General features: G+C 41.3%; 1 long non-coding RNA gene and 1 pseudogene across 12 annotated transcripts; one reads left to right on the top strand and one right to left on the bottom strand.

The window, feature by feature from the left end:
* Positions 1-349: 349 nt before the first annotated feature.
* Positions 350-10,877, bottom strand: LOC143670556 (uncharacterized). Of its 2 annotated transcripts, XR_013169399.1 has the most exons (5): positions 10,737-10,877; positions 9,859-9,935; positions 9,405-9,712; positions 3,047-3,123; positions 350-477 (listed from the first exon to the last, which is right to left on the bottom strand). It is a non-coding gene; the product is annotated as an uncharacterized LOC143670556 (long non-coding RNA). The 2 variants fall into 2 exon arrangements; XR_013169398.1 differs by lacking the exon at positions 9,859-9,935.
* LOC143671457 (melanoma-associated antigen B16 pseudogene) lies at positions 8,280-12,999 on the top strand (annotated as a pseudogene). 10 transcript variants are annotated; one of them, XR_013169564.1, is made up of 8 exons: positions 8,432-8,602; positions 8,980-9,020; positions 9,199-9,270; positions 9,441-9,523; positions 9,674-9,727; positions 10,102-10,161; positions 10,535-10,610; positions 11,400-12,999. The product of XR_013169564.1 is annotated as a melanoma-associated antigen B16 pseudogene, transcript variant X6 (transcript). The 10 variants fall into 10 exon arrangements; XR_013169566.1 differs by lacking the exons at positions 8,432-8,602; positions 8,980-9,020 and adding an exon at positions 8,323-8,386; XR_013169563.1 differs by lacking the exon at positions 8,980-9,020.
* Positions 13,000-13,379: the final 380 nt, after the last annotated feature.

Genomic DNA, 13,379 nt, shown 5'->3' with positions numbered 1-13,379 from the left:
CGTATGGGGTGTGGTATGTATGAGTATTTTCTTTTTCTTTTTATTTCTTTGTCTGAAGTGATGTGAATATTCTAAAAGTGATCATGGTGATGAATACACAACCATGTGATAAGACTGTAAACCACTGATTGTACATTATGTATGGAATGTATATGCATGAAGATGTGTCGATAAAAAATATTTTTTAAAACATCTCCTGGGTATGAATCCTGGGGTTTTGCCTTTTCCTAGCTACATGACCACTGTCAATTATCTAACCTCAGTCTCCTTATTTGTTAAATGGTGAGGATTACAGTCTCTAATTCATAGAGTTGGTTTCGGACTAAATGAGGAACAAGATGAGGTCATCTTTGTCACTCTACTGGGCTTTAATAAATGTTACTTGCTGTTGTTTACTTTTGAATATAGGAGGTTGTGGATTTTACCACCAAGATCACTGAATAAGTCTTAGATGCATCATTCTGGAAACATCGATATCTGAAGAGAAATAAAGGAATGACAAGTTATAAAAAATAATCAAATAAAAACAGATTTTAAAGCAACCTAATAATGGGATGCTTATAATAAGTTTTCTGTGGGCCCCATGGTGACTATAAGTTAAGTTTTCGCTCATTTTTCTTAGGTAATGAAAAATAAGTTTATTTATTTTCCATGGTTTCTCTTTTATTTGTATTATTTTTATTTATTTATTTACATGAAATGATGCTTAACCTCATTAGCCATGAGGGAAATGTAAATCCAAACCATAATGAGATACTATTTCATATCCATTATAATGGTTGCTATTAAAAAAAAATGAAAATTTGCAAGTGTTGGAGAGGATGCAGAGAAATAGGAACATTCAAGCATTACTGGTAGGAATGTAAACTGCTGCATCCACTGTGGAAGACAGTTTGGCAGTTCCTCATTAAGCTAAGTATAGAATTATCATATTACTCCTCAATTCCACTACTAGGTGTATAACCCAAAGAATAGAAAGCCAGGACTCATATCTGCATGCCAGTGTTCATAGCACTTTATACACAACTGCCAAAAGATGGAAGCAATCTAAGTGTCCACCAGCCAACAAATGGATAAATAAAATGTGGTTTATACGTACAGTTGAATATTATTATTCAGCCTTAAAAAGTACAGAAGTCCTGATACATGCGATGACATGGATGAACCTTGATGAAGATATCATGTTGAGTGAAATAAGTCAGACACAAAAGGACAAATATTGTGTGATCATGCTGATTTGAAATAACTAGAATGAGCAAACTCAGAGTCAGATTCTATGAGTTTGAGGATGGCATCGGAATAGGGAATGGGAACTTAAGGGTTAAAATGTACAGGGTTCCTATTTGGAATGATGCAAATGTTTTGGTAATGAATAGTGGTGATGGTAGCACAAAATTGTGAATGTATTTAACTGCACACATATATATATATATTATATATATATATGAATGAATGTGGTTAAAAGTGGAACTATTAAGTTGTATATATGGTAATAGAATAAAAATTTAAATAAATGAATCCATGGAAATATATTACACAAATAGTGAATCCTAAGTTAAACCATGGATTATATTTAATAATGCAATTACTTTTTAAAATGTGTTAGCATTAGAGACTCCCAAGTTAATAGGCTAAGCCCTTGATCTTGAGGCTTGCTCATATGAAACTTATTTCTGTAAGGGGAAGCTAAGCTTACCTATAACTATGTCTAAGAGTCACTTCCAGAGAACCTCTTTTGTTGCTCAGACGTGACCTCTCTTTCTCTAAGCCCAACTCTGCAAATACAGTCATTGCCCGCCCCACTATGTGGCACATGACTTCCATGTAAGTCTTCTTGGCAACATGGGGCATGACTCCCAGGGATGAGTCTGGCCCTGGCAATGTGGGATTGACAATGCCTTCTTGACAAAAATGGGGAAAAGAAATACAACAATAAGATATCGGTGGCTAAGAGATTTCAGATAGAGTCAAGGGACTATTCTGGATGTTTCTCTTATACAAGCTTCAGCTAGATATTGCAAACTGCCATGGTATGCCATGCCCCAACCAAAAGTATTCATGAAAACCCTAAAGAATACCAAGGTTCTCTCTGAGATTCTATAAAAGTTTCATTCACTAAGTTTATTTTTCAGAAACCTATAACTTCCAGATGGTTCCTAGGACAGATAAGCCCTGAAACCCAGAGTTATCAGTCTCTTCAAGAACTTCAATCAGTTGCATCCCCCATCCCATAATGTCAACACCCCTTTTCAACATGAAGAAGTTAGAATGGTCATTGCCCAAATATCCCTGAAGACTGAGAGAATGATCAAAGGAGAGGGAGGCGTTATAACAGAGAAGATGGGATTTAACAAATGACAATGACTTCTGAATCATTATATAGATATGCTATTTTTAGTTTTTATTTTATAGGAACCACTAGAAGGAAATATCTGAAATTGTGGGACTGTATCCCATACCATTCTTTGAAATTTCTTCTATAATTACTTGTTAAATTGTGCTTTGAAATGTATCACTTTTCTGCATATATGTTATAGCTCACAATAAAAAATGTTTAAAAATGTGCTATCACCAACTGCAATAAATTTTCTACACCAATGCGAGATGTTAATAATAGGGTGGTATAGAGGAATCCTGTATTTTACAAATAATTATTTATAAACCTACAAATTTTCTAATAAAAGAAAAAAGATTAAAAATGTCAATAAACTCCAACAAGCAGAATCATACTAGAGCTATAAAAATAGGTTTAGTGGTTTCATTTATTTGACACTCTCCTGAATGCTAGCTGTGTGCCAGGCAACGTGCTAGGATTGGAGAATAAAAAGTGAAAAGCATTTTTTTTACAAACAACTGCATAAAAGATTTCCCAAGTTAACTTCCTAAGATCACGTCCAATGGGCAAGGCCAGAATTTCAGCATGTAGTTCTCTGTCCCAAGTCCATCCTTTTCCATAATAACAGGCTGCTTATTTTAGCTGACACTGTTGGTGCCCACCCAGGTTCTCTCAGATTTCCTTTCCTAGCTCTAAGCACACGTCTCTTACCTTCTGCGTGTTCTGCTGCTAAAGGCTTGTTCTCTGGATCTTCAAAGGATTGCTCTTGGGTGCTGGAATCTTCTTGCCTGAACAGAGAGTCAGAAATATCTCAGAGCTTTTACCCTGATCTCCTGCCACCCCACAATCCCAAAGTGACTGACAGCTGTGGTTGTTTAAAAGTGAAGGTGCTTTGCCTCGAGTGAGGCAAACTCTTATAAAACTTATGCTACAGAGTTTCCCAGAGGATCAGGCTGAGTCTGAGACCCTACCTGAAATGGTGCCCTTGTTTGGCATCTTCATATTTTCTATCCTGCTGCTCACATTCCCTTATTAGTTTTACCCTGGACATTGCTTTTTAATAAATCACACCACACAAATCTTCTTTCAGTGTCTGCTTCAGGGAGAAATTGATTTAACACATCTATATTGTGAAGGATTTTCTTTTATTGATAATTCATCTAGATTTTAACTACAGAATCGTGGGAATATATATTTTAAATGAGATTTTTGATGACACTATGAAAAAGGAATTAAAATTAATCATTTCACATGATTCCACATTATTCAGTTAGTCAATGTGTATGTAATTCATTTAGTGGCCTTGGCCAAATCATTTTATCTACTTGGATATCAGCTTTTCCCTTTGAAAGATCAGTTTTATTTATCTAGGTATTCTCTAAGGCCCTATAAGCCTCTAAAATTCAGTGAACGATTAAATCTCTTAGTCTAAAATCATGACAGTTCGCTATTTGTTAGAATTTATGCATTTAAGAAGCCAGTCAACTCAGGCAGATAATTTCGTAGTACCCAGGTACTAGTGATTTATAAACAATTAATGTTCAGTTAAGAGAGACTAGCTCTGCATGGACAAAAAGAATTTCTAAAGTAAAATTTAGTGACATTTCTACCCTAGAAGATATTGTATAATTAAAAAAAAAAGGAGCCCACCCCAATCAAGATGGTGGAGTGAGATGCTTCAGAGCTTCGTTCCCCCACAGAAACTTTGAACAGTCAGCAAAATTTGGCAGAAAAATATTTCTCAAAGCTGTAGAAAACAGTTAAGGCGTGCAGTAACAGGTTGAGCCCTGAATCAAGAAAAACACTATCTAAAAGCAGGATTATGTGGCAGCCTGGCTGGCTCATCCCCCAACATCTCACCAGCTCCATGCAGAGCCAGCCTACACTCCCGGTGTGGATCCCTGGTCCCTGTTCCAGAAGGAGCAGAATTACCCTTGTACACATACTGGGAGCATGTATGTCTGGCCTAATATGTCTAGGGGTGGCCTGAAGGACTCACCATCCCAGAACTTGCTTGTCCAAAGACTGTCCTACAGAGTGTTGTGGGAGAACAATCAAATAGCTGGCTGGGGTAGGGGGTTGTTGGTTGTAGGATATACAGTGCAGTGCCCATGACTGTGAGGAAACTCTTTCTCGGGAAGAGGGTACATTTACTTCTGTGTAAACAAGGGAAATTCATAGGGCCACGTGCACATGCCCAAGAAAAGACATATGTGCAAAAAGGATCAGAGAGTCCCCTATACTTTGGTCTGGAACTATTTTTTTAAACTTGATGTATAAATAAGCTCTGAAACACAGTGCTCACACAGGTTAATCTGGGAAAGATACTTTCCTTTGTTCCTTTTTGTTGTTGTTGTTAGTTCTTAGAAGTCAAATAAAGCTCTGTTATAACAGTAGCTGGATACAATTTTAAGGTGATAACACATTAAAACATCAAAATGTCCAGGTTTCAGCAAAAGGTTACAAAACATACAAAAAACTGTAAGCAATTGCCCAGGCAAAGGAGAAGATTAAAGCATTAGCAACCATCTGTGAGGAGGACAAGACCTGGGACAGCAGATTAGAACTGGCAGAAGAAAGATTCACTGAATTTGTAGATAAGACAATTGAAATAATCCAGCTGAGGAGCAGAAGGAAAGAATGAAGAAAAGTGAGCAAAAAGCCTGAGGAACCTATGCAATACCATCAAGCACACCAGCATATGTATTGTGGGAATCCCAGAAGGAGAAGGAAGAGAGATGGGAGAGAGAATATTCAAAGAAATAATAGCTGAAAACTTATCAAAATTAATGAAAGACATGAATATACACCTCCAAGATGCTCACCAAACTCCAAGCAGGATAAAGGCAAATAAAACTACACCATGACATATTATAATAAAACTGTTGAATGCCAAAGATATAGAGAGAATTCTGAAAGCTGCAAAAGAGAAGTAACATGTGACATACAAAGGCGCCTCAATGAGATTAAGTGCCAATTTCTCAGTGGAAACCATGGAGGTAAGACAGTAGTGGGATGATGACATATTTAAAGTGCTGACAGCAAAACATTACCAACCAAGAATTCTACACCTGGAAAAAGCTGAATTTCAAAAAAGAAGAGGAGACTAAGACATTCCCAGATAAACAAAATCTGTGGGAATTCATCCCCACTAGACACACTCCACAAGAGATGTTAAAGAATTAGTTCTACAGGTTGAAAGAAAAGAACAAGAGATAATAGATTGAAGCCATGTAAAGAAATAAAGATCTTCAGTAATGGTAATGACGTGGGTAAATATATATGCCAAGACTATTTTATTGGGGGGACCTATAAAAAATTGGAACATAGATTATAAGCTTTTTTTGAATATTAAATTTTTTAACTTGAATAAGTGAATATTCTTGTTCTTAGGAAATGTATAAGTGCTCAAGAAGCAGTATTAAGTGCTCAAGGAGCATGATATTTACAACTTACACTCAAGTGTTCAGAAAATGGATTAATAAATATACAGATTGATAGATAGACACATAGTTGGATTAATAGATCGATGGATAGATAGATACAATATTACAACAAATGTGACAGAACATTAAAATAGGTAGATCTGGGGAGAAAGGGAGATGTTGGAGTTCTCTGTATGTGGTCTGTATTTTTGTAACTGTACTGTAATTTTGAAAGTACCTAAAAATAAAAAGTTCAAAATACATGTGGAGCAGATGATAGGAATAACCAAATCAAACTAAATTTATTTAATATTAGTGGCATGTACACACTAAATATAACACATACCACGCCATTTTATGATGCAAAATAAGCACGTACAGTTTAAACAGAAGATTCTATAAACAGTATGCACATTTTTATATTTTATCTTAACAACAGTATCCAAGAGAAAATAATTTAATGCTTTAATTTAATTTTTATCAATAGAATAGGTTTTCAATGACAAGCTGCCAAATTATAATTTTATATCACAGTAAACATCAAAAATGGCTGTGATTAGAAAATCTACTTGCTACATTTGCAGAAAAAAGTTTCTATTTCAGCTTTTTTACATAATGTATATCACAACCATTGTCAACTTTAAGTATTTACTATTTTTAAAATATTCCACATTAAATAGTGTAATTCAGAATTCACCCATTTTAAAATACCTCTGCTTTAAAATGAAGCACAGTGTAGAACCAAATGCTGGAAAAATGAAGAAAGAAGCATTAAAATTCTATGATATTAATTCCACATATTCTTTGAATAATCTCTATAAACCCTCAAACATGCAAGAAACAGAGGAATGAAAAATATTTTATGTTACATAGTACTTGAGAGTTGATAAAAGGAATGAAAGAAACACTTAAAATGTGGATTCCACCTTTCTCTCACATTCCAGTCTCAGAAAAGGAATGTAGTAAACAAATTAAATCTATAGAGCTGTAAAATGATTCCATGGTAAAATGCATTAGGTCATGAAACTGTTTCACCCAAACAGCATAACAATTAAATACTAAGCTCTAAGCAGCAAATGGAAAAACCCTCACTGGACCACGTGTTGGAGCCTCTGGGCTGTCAGAAGTCAAGATCAGGTTATCATGTTTTACGTGTGCTTCATAATACAATATTGAGTATTTCATCACCGTAATCAATAAAGCTTTGTGGGCTGATCTTGTAGATCAAGAATTAGAAATGCAGAAGTATGTCTATAAGTCAGAAAGGTAGAGGATAGCAGTCTTCAACCTTCTTTGTTTCTCATGACCCATGAAAGAATGGTCTACAAATTCTCATGAGCAATACCTATCACATGGATTATGTATTGCAATACTCTCATCACACAAGACAATCCTTGCAGACAAATTTGCATGAGAGTTTTAATCACAGAGGTAGCCATCTATTTCACTTTTTAAATAAAAGAAAAGATGGTAATTTTACATAGATTGAGTGTTCATAAAGTGGAAATGTAGACAATATAGATAATATCATCAAGGACATCTTCAATTTGAAAATAATAAAACGTTATCTTGGTTTTGAGATTTTAGGACCACGGTGAAGATTGATAGGAAACATTCTTTAAGATAGATTGCTAACTGGAAGGAATGGAAGAGAAGTCAAGAGAGTATTTTTATTTGACTGCAGTATTTGAAGTTTTTGCAGTGAGAACATAATCATAGGGCACAACTTTTCTATTTTAACTGATCTGTAACAAATCATGTGGAAGAGAGTTTACCACCTTCCTATGCTCCAGGCTTTCCATCCATATAAGACAATTTCTAAGTTTCTGTTCTGCTTTACTATTTCAATTATTTATCAAATAATCAGAGGTCAGGAAATACATGTCAACCCAGTGGTGCTCTTACAATGCCTTACTTCATAATTGTATGAAGTGATACAATGTTTGCAACAGGGCAGGGACAAGGCCAAGGTTTATACCTACACAAGGTTTTTTCCTGTAGAAAGTAAATCTTTTAGAACATCAGGTTTTCAATTGGCTGCAAAGAGACTCTCATGCGACTATGCTTTTTTCTGAGCATCCAGCAGTTGTCCTAGACACAGGTATTGTGGGGCAGCTTCATCTAGCATCTAGCCTGGGACCCAGACTCAATCTTTATGAGAGTTGCAGTGGGGCAAATGCACATAGATTGGCGCGGAAGTGGCATCGTCCAAAAAGCAATTCATCAGAAAGACTAGAGTCAAGGTATGGACACTGAGTGAGAAATGAAGGGATCACTCACCCCACCCCAGAAGAGAGGGGGTTCCAAAGAGCCCTGATCCTGCCCTGACAAGCCCTGGAAGGTTCCACGCATTCTCTGACTTCAGTCTCAGGAGTCTGTCGGTGGCAAGGGCTTTGGTGTAAGGCGTACAACCTCAGGTCCAAAATGAAGGCACATTAGGCCCTGTAGAGTGCAGGTAAGATGCTGAGAGGGACTTAGGACACCCCCTACTACAGAATGGAAGATTCCCCACAGAGTCCCGCCTCTGCTTAGGGGCGGAAGTGAGCCTACAGCCTCTGGGGTCTGAGGTGGTTGAGGGCCTTGGTCTGAGGGGAAAATCTACAATTCTGCAGAGGGAGGAGTCCAGGTAAAGACCATTAATGGGGTCTACGGGGCCCACCCACTCCAGAACATTGGCAAAAAAAGTGGCCTGGCCCAGCGGTCAGCCTTGAGGGAATTCTGGGAGGGGGAAACGGAAATGCGATCTCTGACTTCCGCTTTGGGAGATTGGGAGGTGAGGCCTGTGCCCAGGGGTGCGGCTTCCGGTCAACAGTAGGAGTCTCAGTCCTGGTCCGGTATCAAGGTGAGGAACCCCAATGAGGAATGAGGGAATCGCTCACCCCAGAATAGAAGCGGCACCACGGAATAGAGCCTTGTCTCTTCTGCTAAGGAGCCCCGGAATAACTGTCAGACAGAGGCGCCTCAGGAGGGGGGGTCCGGTGAGGGAGGCGAGGCCTTGGTCTGAGGGGCGGGACTTCTGGTCAGCAGACAGAGGAGCCCTAGGCCCTGCCGAGTGGGAACTGAGAGGCCCACCGACCAGAAAACAGAGGGGGCCCACGGATTTAAGCCCAACCCTTGCTGTCAGCTCTGGGAAGCCCCCGAATAACTGTCAGACTAAGATGCTGCGTAACGTCCATCTTTGGTGTTGCCGGGAATTGAAATCAGTGATTGTTGCCTCAGGTGGGCAGGGAGAGGAGTCCCAAGCCTTGGCAGGAGTCCAGGTGACCTGAAGACCTTGATTGGGGGCTGAGGAGCCCGCTCACCTCGGGATATAGGCGCTTCAGTTGCCTGTTCCTATTGTCGGTCTGGGAGGAGTTGGTCGGGAGGGAATTGGGGAGGCTGGGAGTGCCGGGTGGAAGGGGGAAGGTGGTAAAAGTGGCGACCCCTGACTTCTGCCAGGGGACTTTGGGTTCTGAGGGCGTGGCCTCAGTTCTACAGAGAAAGGAGTACCCAGACCAGCCCGTTTTTAAGGTAAGATGCTGAGGGGGACTGAAGTGTCCACCTACCCCGGAACAGAATGAGTCCCACAGGTAACAGCCGGGCCTCTGCTGTCAGCCCAAGGAGATGTGGGGTAGGGGTGGAAGTGGGGGAAGGAGTTGAAATACCTGTCAGATTGAGTTGTCTTCTGATTCTATTTTGAGCTTGCGAGGAAGTGAGGCCTGGTCTGAGGAGTGCTGCCCTAGGTGAGCAGAGGAACGAGTCCCAGGCTCTTCCAGAAGTCAAGGTATGATACTGAGTGAGGACTGAGGGGAACCCCTCCTTGTGATAGAGGGGCCCCTCAGAGCTCGGCTGGGGCCAGGGCAGAAGATGGAGGTTCTGGTTTCTCCTGACTTTTACCTCAGGAGTCTGAGGGAGATGAGGGTCTTGGTTGCAGGTGTGCAGCCTTAGTCCAGAGAGGGAGGAGTCCTAAGCCCTACCAGGAGAAAAGGTAAGATGCTAATGAAGATTGAATGTACCACCCACCCCATAATGGAAGGGGCTGCACAGAGTCCTGGCCCTGCCTCACACCTTGGAGGTGACTGGCAAGGGTGTCCTGAATTGGTTATCCATTGACTTTACCTGAGGGATCTGAGTGTGGTAAGGGCTTTGATCTGAGCAAGGAGGCTTCAGTTCAGCAGTGGGAGGAGTCTCAGGCCCTGCCAATTTTTAAGTTAAGACTCTGAGTGAGGACTAAGGAGACCACTCATCACAGAAGAAAGGGGGTCACACAGATAAGAGCCCTGCCCCTGCTGCCATCCCTAGGAGGCCCCAGAGTAGCTGTCACACTGAACTGCCCCCTGACATCTGCCTTGGGTGTTACAGGGAGGTGAGGCCTAGTCTGAGGATCAGAGTGAGGAGTCCCAGGCTCTTCCAGGAGTTAAGGTAAGATGTTGAGTGAAGACTGAGGGGATCACCCACCTCAGAAGGGAATATGCCTCTCAGAGCTCTGTTGTCATCCCTGAAAGGGAAGAAGGGGTGGATGTGGCTGGAAGTGTCTTCCTCTGACTTTAAGCTTGGAAGTCTGAGGGTCGTGAGGGCCTTGGACTGAGGGGTGCAGCCTCAAGTTGGCAGAGGGAGGAGTCCCAGCCCTTCCTGGGAGATATGGTAAGATCTTAAGTGTGGACTGAGGGGACCATATATCTCAGAACACAAAAGGTCCCTCAGATAAGAGTTTGGCCCCTACTGTCCACCCTGGGAGGCCTTGGAATAGCTTCCACATTGAGTTTCCTGCTGAATTCTGCCTTGTATGTTGCAGATTTCTGAAGCCTCATCTGAGGGTTGCAGCCTCAAGAACCCAGAGGGAGGAGTCCCAGCCCCTGCCAAGAATCAAGGTAATATGCTAAATGAAGACTGAAGGGTCTATCCACCCCATAATGAAGGAACTACACAGATTCCCCAACCCTGCTATCAGATCTGGTAGGCTCCAGGATAACTGTCAGACTGAGGTACTCCCTCACTTAAGCATCCGGAGTTTGTGGGAGTTGAGGGCTTTGGTAAGAGAGGTGTTGCTTCAAGTCAGCAGAGGGAGGAGTTCCAGTCCCTGCCCAGGTCAAAAGGAGGACCCTGAGTGAGGATTTAAGGGCCCACCCACCTCAGAACAACAGAACCCCACAGAATTCTGCATTCTGCTGTTAGCCTCTTGAGGCCCAGGCAGGAATGGCCTGATAAAGGACCCTCTTGCTTCCTTCCCCATGGTATCTGTCTTCTCTAGTTTTTCTTACTGGGAGGCTATGGGTAGAGCTGTCAGTTTGAAGCACCTCCTCACTTCCTTCTTTTTCAGATATCTTAGGGAGGTTAGGCCTCTTTCTGAGGCAATTGGCCTAGGGTCATTAGAGGGAGGAGTCACGGTAAAGATTCTAAACAAGGATAGCAGATACTAGCCGCTGAAAACATAGAGGACCCCGCAGAGCTTAACCCTACCTGCACTGTTATTGGACTGGGTTGACAGCCTAAATATCAAAGTGCCTTCTCACTTCCTTCTTTTGCTTCTTAGAGGACAGGAGACCTGTGATGCCCTAGAGCACCACCCTGAAGAGAGCACAGGTGGAGGCAGACTTCCTCAGAACCTCTGTGGTTGAGGTTGGCAACTGAGGCCACTCATGTCCTCCCTCTCTCCCTAGGTTGCTTGTGGTGCTCCAGTGCCATCCTGTTACCACCACCAAGAGCAATTATGTCTCAGGGTCAGGAGAGTCCACGCTGCACACAAAAGCAACAATTTCAGTCCTGCATTGTAATCAAGGCCCTGGAGAGTGCACATGTTCCCAAAGCTGAGGAGGCCTCTGCCTCTTCCTCTGATTCTCTAAACCCTGGTAACCTGGGGGAAATTGCTGCTGCTGGAACACCCAGCACTTCCCAGAGCCCACAAGGTGCCCAGTCCTCCTCCACTACTATGGTAGCAACTGCATCAAGCAAATCAGATGAGGGCTCTAGCAGCCAAGAGGAAGAGGATAGTTCAACGTCCTCACAGTCTCCACCAGACACTGAGAACCTGACCATGAGCCCTCTGGATGAGAAGGTGGCTTTGTTGGTGCAGTTCCTGCTGCAAAAGTATCAAATGAATGAGCCAATCACCAAGGAAGATATGCTGAATACTGTTATCAAAGAGTACAAGGATGATTTCCTTGAGATTCTCAAGAGTGCCTCTGAGCGCATAGAGCTGGTCTTTGGCGTTGATGTGAAGGAAGTCGACCCCACCAGCCATCAGTATGCCCTCGTCAACAAACTGGATCTAACCTATGATCCAAGGCTGAGTGGTGATAATGGCATGCCTAAGACCAGCCTCTTGATAATTATACTAGGTGTGATCTTCATGAAGGGCAACCGCACCAGTGAGGAGGAGATTTGGGAAGTGCTGAATATGATGGACTTATATCCTGGAAAGAAGCACTTCCTTTTTGGGGAGCCCAGGAAGTTCATCACCAAAGATTTGGTGAAGGAAGAGTACCTGGAGTACAGGCAGATACCTGATAGCGATCCTCCACGCTATGAATTTCTGTGGGGTCCAAGAGCCCATGCCGAAACCAGCAAGATGAAACTACTGGAGTTTCTGACTAAGATCCATGAGTCTGACCCCAGGTGCTTCCCATTCCAGTATGAAGAGGCTTTGAAAGATGAGACGGAGAGAGCAAGAGCCCAAGCCCAAGCTGCAGCCAGGGCAGGCAGTACCACCAAGGCCAGAGCAAGTTCCGGTGCCAAGCCCAGCAGCTTCTCCCGCCCCTAAAGAAGTCTGTGGTAGATTCTTCATTTTGTCTTTGAAGAACTACTTTGAAGTAATGGAGTGCTTGGGTGTGGCTATAGTAAATACAGTATACAAATAATCTCTGTGTTCCTGTTCTATATAGAAAACTTGGTGGTTTATCTTTTTTTGGGTGGAGTAGAGGAGTAGTTTTCAACTGTTGTTCCTTTTAATATCACTTTTAATTAGCTTCAGAATCTAAGTTTATAAATGACATTGGTCATGCATTTATTGCTGTGTATGAAATTTAAGAATGAGTTTTGCTTGTTTGTAAAACAAATTGGAAACCTTGTATCTTATTATCTGCAAAAAGATAACATGACATTGAAATAGGCATTTCCTCAGAAATGTGAAAAAAACTCAGCAGTAAAATAATTGGTATAAGAGAAAAAATATAAATATAAGAGAAAATTTTAAAATATTTCTCTTCTAAAAATATAAGAGAAAATGTTTTAAAAGATGATAAAATCTTGGTTACCCTTATCTCTTAGTCTCTCTGTAAAACTGAATAATACATTCATAAGTTTGCCTATTAGTTTATTTAAGAATGTATGAGAAATAAATCTGATTAAATTAGACTGTGCTCTCTGGCTCATTTATTCTCCAGACAATTAATTGAGCATCTGCTCTTTGGATATCCTTTAACACCAAAAAATAAAGTAAAAAAGATTGAGGACTTGGGGTGGGGGTGGGGGTCCACATGAGAGCAGTCAAGTATAAATTCCCTGAGTGTGGGACCTTGGAAAACTTCAAGTCCTTCAGTGAGAGGTAATATTAAATTAAGGTGGGTGGTGGGTGAGATGATGCTGTGGGAGTGGTGAGCAGGGGCCAGAAAACCTGGAATGATAAACTGCTTTTAGCATTT

Source organism: Tamandua tetradactyla, chromosome X, assembly GCF_023851605.1.
Source record: "Tamandua tetradactyla isolate mTamTet1 chromosome X, mTamTet1.pri, whole genome shotgun sequence".
NCBI lineage: Eukaryota > Metazoa > Chordata > Mammalia > Pilosa > Myrmecophagidae > Tamandua > Tamandua tetradactyla.
Note: the sequence above shows the minus strand (reverse complement) of the source record. Positions and strands in the feature narration are given on the sequence as shown.